This window comes from Dasypus novemcinctus, chromosome X, assembly GCF_030445035.2.
Source record: "Dasypus novemcinctus isolate mDasNov1 chromosome X, mDasNov1.1.hap2, whole genome shotgun sequence".
NCBI classification, from domain to species: domain Eukaryota; kingdom Metazoa; phylum Chordata; class Mammalia; order Cingulata; family Dasypodidae; genus Dasypus; species Dasypus novemcinctus.
In genome coordinates this window covers 122,286,965-122,297,095 of record NC_080704.1, presented here as the reverse complement: position 1 = coordinate 122,297,095, position 10,131 = coordinate 122,286,965, and positions in this window count along the sequence as shown.

Below are 10,131 nucleotides of genomic sequence, written 5' to 3'. Positions count from 1 at the left end.
CTCTAAAATTCTTCACAGTTCTGCTTTCTCAGCCAGCACCAGCCTATCTCCATGCAATCATATTAGGTCTGAGTCAGCAGTAGTGTAGAACATTAGCTCATTAACAACATAATTGTCTTTCCTTACCCTAAATTCTTGCCAGACCAGGGTGGTTTTCAATTAGCAAATTTAGAGAAGGAGTTTTCTTTTCTTTTTTCTTTTCTTCCTTCATTTCTTTCCTCCCACCACTCTTTTTTGCATAGCTATCCTTTTTACAAGGTATATTAGTCAGCCAAAGGGATTCTGAAGCAAAGTATCAGAACTCTGTTGGCTTTTATAAAGGGTATTTTTTAGGGTATAAGCTTATAGTTACAAGGCCCTAAGGAATCAAACTCAAAGTTACTTCCTTACCCAAAGTCTGTTGTCACAAGATGAAGCATGATGGCAGGCAACACCTGCAAGGGTTCAGCCTTCCTCTTCTCTCTTAAGGCTTCATGGGTCCAGCTACTTTCCATCTCAGCTGTACACGGGCATAGGTCTAGTCTCTCTTCTGTGGGTTCATTTCTTTCCAGGCTCAGCTACTCTGTTCTCTTCACAATGGCAGCTATAAACTATCAGGCAAATGGCTCATCTTTCCCAGGACCACAGGATCAAAATCCTCTTCTGAATCTGTGCAGCTCTCTCTTCTAGAATATCTACTTCTGTGTTCTTGATTGAGGACCCATTTATATAGCCCACCAAGAGGTCAGGGACTTAACCCTGCATGCCGTAAAAAGACATGATCGAATCAAAGCCCTTATCTTGATTTAATCAAGTAAAGTAAAGCCTTTAAATTTAAATCATTCAAAGGGGTCATGTCCAGAGGAACACAATCATAATCAATATCTCCTTTTGGAATTCATAAATAATATCAAACTGCCACAACAGGTAGTTGGAAAGCTCAAAGGAGCTTACATATTCATATACACTTGGATAGGTGTAAATCATAACTCAAATGTAGAATGGAGGTATATATGGGGGGCAATCTCTATAGTTTATTCTTTCCCCATTGCTTTTAGAAAGAAAAGGGCTAGAATCCACATACACCTTAAGATACAAGGACTTTTACCATTTGCGTGGCTGACATATTTATTTTCCATCCCTATTGGACTCTGAAGAATAATGCATATCTCTTTTCTTTTGTAAATCTTCATGGCAATGCATGGACATTAGCCATACCCAACCTGATTTCCAGCAATACACTAGTGCTAATCTCTCTTGCTTTCATGCCTTCCCATATATACACTCTCTTGTCTTTGAATTTATGTGTTAGACTAGAAGGAACAGGAATCAAAAACTCATTTTATTTCTAAATAATGGAAAAATAATGAGCATTTAGATGAATGGAAGTATTTTTGAAATCAACTCAAAGATATATGGGGTTCCAAGGAAGCTTATGAAATATAAATGGCCACAACACATTGCCCCATAAGGTTGAGGAATTTTGAAAAACCAACAAACAAAGGCCATTTTTTTCCTTTTGGTCAACAGTGGCTGAGAATTTGTTCTCAAAGTATTGCTTCATCCAGTTGTAAATTCACTATTTCATGTTTTAAGCTCAAGGATTACATTGTTTCTGAAATGATGAGAACACTGAGATGTGTTATATTTCCAGGGTAATGATAAGAAAAGGAGGAGTTGGGGAAAATTCTGCTATCACTCATTCCTGGGTGCCTATTGGTTTATGGTCTGCAAACTTGAGGGTAGTGAGAGGGTAAAGTATGTGTGGACACACATGTACACACAATTCTTTTTATTACTCTGGTAAGCAGAATTCTAAAAATGAACCCTCACTTCCAGGTCCTTCTCTGTAAGATGATGAGATATCACTCCTGTGCTTATGATATGTTATATTACATAATTGCCCTTTAGGGAGGGAGAATCTAATAAAATGAGCCCTTAAAAGCAGAAAACATTTACTGGCTGATGACAGAAAGGAAAGCATAAGGAGAATTCAAAGAAATTTAAAGTATTGGAGAGGCTCAAAGTGCAGCTGCGGGTTTGAATATAGAGGGGTTCATGTGGAAAAGAATGCAAGTGGCTTGTGGAAGCAAAGAATGGCCCTCTGGATGACAGTCAGCAAGGAAATGGAGACCTCAGTCTTAGAACTGCAAGGAAATGAATTCTGCCACAACCACATGAGCTACGGAGAGGATCTCAGATCTCTGGATAAGAATGGGCACAGATGAGGACTTTATTTCAGTCTTGTAAGATCTTGAACAGAGATTCCAGTCATGTCATGCTGAACTTCTGACCTATGAAATTATGAGATTGAGAAAAAGAATAAAATATTTAGGAATAAACTTAAACAAGGACATAAAGCAATTGTATTGAGAAATGTACAATGCATTTAAAAGGAATCAAAGAATATCTAAATAAATTGAAGAAAATTCCTTGTTCATGGAAGGGAAGACTAAATATCATTGATGTAAATTCTACTTAAATTGGTATACAGATTCAATGCAGTTCTGATAAAAATTCTAAAAGCCTTTTTTTTTAAAGAAATGGAAAACCCACTTATTTTATTTGAAAGGGTAAGACAACCCAAATAGCCAGGAACCTCTTAAAAAGGAAGAATAAAGTTAGGGAGCATTTACTTCCAGATTTTAAATCATATTGTATATCTATAGGGTAAAAATAGCATGCTATTGGCATAAAGATAGACACATAAAACAATGGAACCGAATTGATGGTTCAGAAACACACCCTCATATCTATAGTCAGGTGATTTTTGACAAGGCTGTCAAACCCAACCAGCTAGGGTAGAAGAAGTCTGTTCAACAAGTGGTGCTGGGAGAACTGGATAACCATATCCAAAAGAAAGAAAGAGGACCCCAGTCTCACACCTTATACAAAAATTAACACAAAAATGATCAAAGACCTAAATATAAATGTTAGAACCATAAAATTCCTAGAACCTGTAGGGAACCATCTTCAAGAGCTGGTGGTAGATGGTGAATTCTTAAAACTTACTCTGAAAGCATGAGTGACAAAAGAAAAAATGGATAAATGAATACTCCAGAAACTTGTGCTTCAAAGTACTTTGCCAAAATAGTGAAAAGGCAACCTACTGGATGGGAGAAAATATTTGGAAATCTAATATCCAGTAAGGGTTTGATTTCTATGCTATATAAAGAGATCATAAAACTGAACAATAAAAGAGCAAACAATACAATTGTAAATGGGCAAAAGACTTAAATAGACATTTCACCCAAGAAGAAATACAAATGGTGAAAAAGCACATGAAAAAAAATGTGCAATATTGCTAGCTATTAGGGAAATACAAATCAAAACTACAATGAGATATCATCTCACTCATCATAGAATGGCCATTATTTTTAAAAAAGCAAACAGAAATGAACACGTGCTGGAGAGAATGTGGAGAAATAGGAACACACTTTCATTTTTATAGAAATGTACAGTGGTACAGCCACTGTTGAAGACAGTGTGGCAGTTCTTCAGGAAGCTAAATATGGAACTGCCTTAAGATTTGGCAATCTCTCTACTAGGAATATATCCAGAAGAACTGAAAACAGTCATGTGAACAGACATTTGCACACTGATATGCATAGCAGCATTATTCATAATTGTCAAAAGATGGAAACAACCAAAGAGTCCATCAACCAATGAGTGGATAAACTATATGCATATAATGTAATACTATGCTGCTATAAGAAGGAATGCAATTAATGCACATATGATAACATGGTTGAACTTTGAGAACATTATGCTAAGTGAAATAAGCGAGACGCAAAAGGACAAATATTGCATGTTTTCACTAATATGAATTAAATATGTAAAATAAACACATGGAGTTAAAACAGGCTATAGGTTACTAGGAGATAGGATGACTACTGAGAAGGAATACTGATGCTTAATGTAAGTAGAATTTTCAATTAGCTTGGCACAGAAGTGTGGAAATGGATAGAATTGATTGTAACACATTGTAGTGAGTATAACTAACACGGCTGATTTTTAAATGGGATTGTGACTGAAAGGGGGGTAGTCTAGGGATATAAATATAAATTGAAAGAAAGCTAGAGAATAATCTAGGGATGGAATAACCTAGTAAACTCAGAGGTGGTTGAGGATGGTGATTAATAGTACAAATACAATAATGTCCTTCTGTGAACTAGAACAAATGTACTTCACTATTACACAGTGATAAGAATATGGTGATGCATGGGAAAATACAGTTAATGTAACTTATGGACTAGACTTAACAGCAATATTGTAATATTCTTTCACCAGTGTCTAAGAATGTACTATATCAAAGCTAAAGATCAATAATAAGGGGGTATGGGGATTTTTCTTTTGGTCTAAGGAAAAATTTCAAAGGTTTACTGGGATGATGACTGCACAACTCTGGGATGAAAGTGAGAGACACTGGATGTACATGTTGGATAGAATGTATAAGGCATGGGTTTGTATAACACAGTGAACCATGTGGTGGAAGACGGACTGTGGTTAACAGTACAAATACGAGTGTTCTCTTGTGAACTATAACAAATGTACAGTACTAATACATGGTGTTAATAATATTGGGTGTATAGAAAATATACCGTGTGAATACTATGGACCATAGATAGTGGTAACAATCTGATCATGTTCTTTCGTAATTGCTAACAAATGTCCCACAACAATGTAAGGTCTTAGTGGAGGGGTGATGTATGGGAATTCACTGCTCCCTTTAAACTGCTGTCAAAAGGGATTAGCTCAGGTTTTCTCTCCCCCACAAAAGACAGGAAGGGTCCCTAAGGCAAACACATGTTTAACAGTAATCTTTTGTGGTCTTAACTAAGCCAGGCTGGGCTCCCTCTGAAACCAGAAATATGATATCAGGGATAAAAAATAAACTATTAGACACTTGCTGCCCTTCTTCATGGGCTGATGAGGAGCCAGATAATGAAAATCCACTTTACCATGGTTATGAGAATGGAAAAGAGTTCACTCTTCTTTTATTTTCTATCAGTGTCTAATGGAAATATTTACAGGTGCTCTGCAAAATGTAGCTTCCTTCCTGTTTACAACAGGAGGGGCATCAGTAGCTTATGTAATGTTTGCTTTTCCTCCCCTTTCACCAACCTCCCTTTGTTCCTTTTCTTCCTTCTCCCTTCTCTTTCCTTATCCTTTATTCCTCATTTCATTTTTTGATAGGTTGGGAGAGTGACAGTCCCTGAGCAGTGTGGAAAAAACTTCAGCCTTTCAGAATGAGATAAACATCCTTTATTCTCATTTGAGTTTCTCACTGCCTAGAGTGTAAGGATAGAAAATAGAACAGTCTAACAGAAGCAGAGAGCAAGACCTTTTTCATGGTGTTTGGTAAAGACTAAAAACAGGAACAAAAAGGAGGATGAGATGACCCTGTTATTGTCCCTCAGCAGTTAGTCAGTCTGTCAACATTTCTGGAGTTCCATGACCTATACTGTCATTTCATATCATTAAAGAGGATGTAAAGTATTTTCAGCACAAGGGGGCACTGTGTGTCCTGACACTGTTTTTAGGGATCCAAAGGAAACAGAAGATTTGTTCCCTGGAATTAAGGAGCTAATAGTGTTTCCAGGGAGTTTAAAACCCATATATGGAAAAGACATCTAGAAGTGACAGGCGACCCGAGGATCATGTGGAAGAACTGAAAGGACAGGCAGTTCTGAGGCTGGAGAAGAATGATTTAGTGGAAGTAGCACTGATGGTCGTAAAGATGCAGACAAAGGTTGTTTGAAGCATAGTATTGGGAAAGAGGAGTGAAATGTAGTTTCATGGAGTTAGGTGTGGATGAAGATTCTTTGTGCCCAGTTGTCCCAGAGTTGTTGTTTTTTTTTTTAAGATTTCTTTTTTATTTCTCTCCCCTTTCCCTCTTCCAGTTGTCTGCTCTCTGTGTCCATTCGCTATGTGTTCTTCTGTGACCGCTTCTATACTTATCAGTGGCACTGGGAATCTGTGTTTCTTTTTGTTGTGTCATCTTGCTGTGCCAGCTCTCCGTGTGTGCTGCACCACTCTTGAGCAAGCTGCACTTTCTTTCGCACTGGGTGGCTCTCCTTATGGAGCGCACTCCTTGCCCGTGGGGCTCCCCTATGCGGGGACACCCCTGAGTGGCAGGGCACTCCTTGCGCGCATCAGCACTGCGCATGGGTCAGCTCCACATGGGTCAAGGAGGCCTGGGGTTTGAACCGCTTACCTCCTATGTGGTAGGCGGATGCCTTATCCATTGGACAAAGTCTGCTTCCATCACAGAGTTTTAACACAAAGGAAGATTGTACTCAAGCTCTGGTTCTCAGTGTTGGGCAAGAGTTGCACTAAGCACTCATTTTCCTGGTGAAAGATTTATGTGGGATGAAAGGGTCTTGAAGAGACAGGCAGCTTCAGGCAGCTGGGTGATCTTCTGTAGGTCATGTTACTTATCTGGGCAATTTTTGTCTCTGAAGTGAATTAGAAAATTAATGAATGACTTGCTAATGCATGGGTATAAATTTCAAGGAGGACATCATAACAATCTTGGTATATTTTACAAAATGTTCATACTCATCTGCTTTACTCCCTGCCTCTGTCGTAAACCCCTGGTGTTTATATCGCAAGTCATCTAAATTAAGAAACATTAATGCACTCACCTCCTGCTTTTTTATTCACTCTTAGAAAGGAGTCCCCAGCTCTGAAGGAAATGGTGTGGGGTAGTATAACTTTTCATGGTCAGAGAGGAGTCCCAACCTTTAGCTCTCTTTGTTTCCCATTAGCCAGTCATGTCTTGGCTGTGGTTGTCCATTCAGTCTGAATGTGGCACTGAGTGCAATAATGAAGTTTTGAGCTCATGGACACACACCTGCTGCCTTTAAGTTCTATCTCCTTTCCCAACCTGTTCCCAATGTACATCATTCAAATGCTCACAACACCCACCTGAACTGGGGAGTCCCAGAATCCCCTAAATTCCAAACTTGAAATCCTGACCACAGCTGAGTAAGTGACAAAATGTTTAAGCATTTTTCCATCTGCTTTGACTGAGCATCTCATTTAGGCAGGAGATTTATTTCTGCTGTCAATGTTATTTCAGGGCTCAGGGACTAGATGTCTACCTGGCTTTTCAGCCAATCATAGGAAGTGGTAAATAGGGGGCTGGCAGGCAATAAGGTCTGCTGGATATAGTACAGGTTATTTTGATCTTACCTTATTCTTAGCCAGCAGCCTGGAATGCCGGTGTCTGTACATGATTCAATTTTTCCTGGTGGTGTGGCAGAAGGACACTTTGATTGAGCTTCTTGACATTCAGTATTACAGAAATGAATTATGGGCAAATAATTTTCTTGGTGCAAACTCAGTTTCCCAGTACACCTGGAGGGTCAGGAGGAAGATTTCATTTAGGTATCCTGCTATGAGAGCAAATGCAGAAATGCCAGTTCCCATAGGGGAGGCTGGTGTTTAAAACAGGAAAACAGCCAACCCAACACCCCATGGCCAATATGTCTGGTCTGACTTATAGATGTACAAAAATAAAACCCCCATCATTCTGAGGGCCAGTTGATGCAGCAAGATGGACAAGGGATTGGGCAATGGAAGAGGGCCTGGAAAAGAAGACTGGAGAATGGCCTTTGTGTTAGTTTCCGAGAGACAATGGAGGAAATTACCATGAGATGAGCTATTTAAAACAACAGAAATTTATTCTCTCACAGTTTTGCAGACCAAAAATCCAAAATAAAATGTTAGCAAGCTTGCATTACCTCTGAAGACTCTCAGGGAAAATCCTTTTTTTCAGTCCCAGGTTTTGTGGTTCCTGGAATTTCTTGGCTTGAAGCTGCCTAACTGTACTCTCTGCTTCCCACTTCAAATGACCTTCTCCTCTGTGAGCCTGTGTCTCAAATCTTGCTCAGCTTTTGTCATTGTTCTTAACACCCACCCTAAGCAAGGACATTCTTGCCTCGATATCCTTATTTTAATTCCATCTGCAAAGACCCCTTTTCCAACGAAGGTCACATTCACGGGATACAGGGGTTAAGACATGGAGATATCTTTTGGGCAGCTGTAATTCAACCCACTAGAGATGCCCTACTCTTTGCATCCTTTCTTTGAGAGAGCAGGGATGGAAAGCCAACTCCTGCACCTTCTTTGTGTATCAAACATTAGGCGATAAGTTGCTGTGATTGCCTAGAGAGCCATTCACCAATGTTTCTAAGCTTCCAAATACTATGTGTGTAGAAGTACACAATAATTCCAATTACCAGGTAGTCCCCTTTCTTAACTGCCCATAAGCGTGCTTAGCACAATTCTGACCATGTAGTAAATGTTAAATTGATATTCAATGAATTAATTAATAAATGTTCCATATCAATAGTTTTCATACTTTAAAAAGTTGACAAAATCCCTTCAAATATAATATTACTCTGAAACTCAATACAAAGAATGGATAAAAGTAGAACCACTCTGATAGCCCTGGGGTCAGGGAACAGAGCTATGACTGCACTGTCTTCCACTTAGTCTCTATTATAGGAAAATGCTAGGGTTCTTAACTGAGGATTTGTGAAATATCTATGGTTTTACCAGCCCGATAAACATTTTGGAGGGTTTTAAAAGAGTAGAAAACTTTATAATAGGGTAAGAAAAAATTTAATATGGACAATAATATGCACACATTAAACACATAGGAAAGAACCAGGGACCAATGAGGAACAAAAATTCACAAGAGGATGACTTTCACAGAAAAAGTTTTATTTATGCTAAGCCTTAAAGTAAATGCAAGATTTCAACTGACAGCAAGAAGGCAAGGTGTTCCAGGCTGAGACTACAGTGTAAGCAATGGCACAGAAGTGGGAATGAGCATAGCACTGGTATCCTGGTAGAAGAAGGGGAGTGGTTATTTAAAAACAGTGTGTGTTCTTGCACATGTGGTGTGTGGGGCCTGGGAGGAGTGGGGCTGACTACACTGCAAGATAGACTCATATTATGGTGACCTTCTAAGGCTGTCAAAGGAATTTAGGAGCAGGTAGTGTAAACCAGAGCCACTGTTGGTTCTTAGGCACATGAATAGTCTTGTAAGTAACTTCTCTGGCAGTGACCTAGAGAGCATGTACAAGGGAGAGACAGGAGCACACATAAGAAGAAAGAAGTTACTGCATTAATCAAAGTGGGAGGTTTGTCTCCTCCCACCACTCTCTTTAATATTACTCAGTCCCTGTTGAGTTAGGTTGAGTCAAACCAATATAAAAAATTACTATTTGTGTCCTATTGCCTACATTGAAGGCTGTATGTCTTGCTCAACTATCATTCTTTGTTTTTTTCTGGGCCAGTGACCTCCTAGCACTTTTTTTTAAAATGATTTATTTTGTTTTGTTTTGTTCTTTATAAGATTTATTCTACTAATATATGTGAAATGTAATATTTCCCCTTTTAACTACTTAAAAATATACATGCAATGATATTAATTATATTCACAACATTGTGCTTCCATCACCACAACCCATTACCAAAAAATTTTCTGTTATTCCAAACAGAAACAATGAAACAAATAAGCATTTATCCATATTACATTTATTATCTTTTTTAAAGATACATATATCACACAAAATTTTACATTAAAAAATATAACAGGTTTCCGTATACCCCATTCCCCACAGCCCCCACTACTCCCATATAAACAACTGCTTTCATTAGTGTGGTACATTCATTGCATCTGATGAGTACATTTGGAGCACTACTACAAAGCGTGGATTATAGTTTATGTTGTAGTTTACACTCACTCCCAGTCTATTCAGTGAGTTTTGGCAGGATATATAATGTCCTGCATCTGTCCCTGCAATATTATTCAGGAGAATTCCAAGTCCCGAATATTATCTCATATTATATCACATCACACTTCTTTTCTCCTTTCCCCATCTTCACCAACTCCCATGGTCACTGTCTCCACATCAATGGTAAAATTCTTCCATTGCTAGAGTAATAAATATTCTATAGCAGAATACAATCAAGTTCATTCTAATCCATATTTTACTCTTCCATCCTGTGGACCCTGGAATGGTGATGTCCACTCCACCTCTAAATTGAGAGAGGGCTTATATCCCACATGGCTGATGTATGGAATTCTCCTGCTTGCAGTTGTAGACTTTCTTGTTTCCCTGGTGTGTTGGTTGA